This window comes from Octopus bimaculoides, chromosome 3 (genome assembly GCF_001194135.2).
Source record: "Octopus bimaculoides isolate UCB-OBI-ISO-001 chromosome 3, ASM119413v2, whole genome shotgun sequence".
Lineage (NCBI taxonomy): Eukaryota > Metazoa > Mollusca > Cephalopoda > Octopoda > Octopodidae > Octopus > Octopus bimaculoides.
The window spans coordinates 114,420,420-114,421,168 of NC_068983.1; positions in this window are offsets into that span (position 1 = coordinate 114,420,420).

The following is a 749-nucleotide window of genomic DNA, read 5'->3' on the forward strand; positions in this document are numbered from 1 at the left end:
ATATATATATATATATATATATATATATATATATATATAAGATGGAGGTGGAAATAGCACAGAAGTAAGTCTAAGAAATTTCAATTTAACACGGAATTTAATAAAAAATTATATAAAGAAAATATAACCAGTTTTGATGTAAATCATCTCATCAAATATCAGTGAAAATTTATAATAAATTAAGGTAAAATCAGTTTGTCTTCGGTCTGGGGGTCATGACGGGGGTGGGGAAAAGCAAAAAGAAAGAGGAGAGAGAGAGATTGTTTTTATTTTTGAAAACTGTTTAGCCAAATCCAACTGTGGATACACATATACACACTCACATACTAAGGCGCTTTCATACACACCCCACGTTATTACATTCGCATGCACACTGTACACACCCACACAGGTAATACAAGCTATGTTTACCCGTCGATTTTAGCGTTTCGTTTTTACTTTAATGTTGAGGTCAAGATATATTAGTTTATTCCTTTTATTTTTGAAAGCTAAACAAATATAAACATGAACACTTCTAATAAATAATAGTTTTATTTCAGAATACGCACATACGCAGGAGTGGCTGTGTGGTAAGTAGCTTGCTTACCAGCCACATGGTTCCGGGTTCAGTCCCACTGCGTGACACCTTGGGCAAGTGTCTTCTACTATAGCCTCGGGCCGACTAAAGCCTTGTGAGTGGATTTGGTAGACGGAAACTGAAAGAAGCCTGTCGTATATATGTATATATATATATGTGTGTGTGTATATGT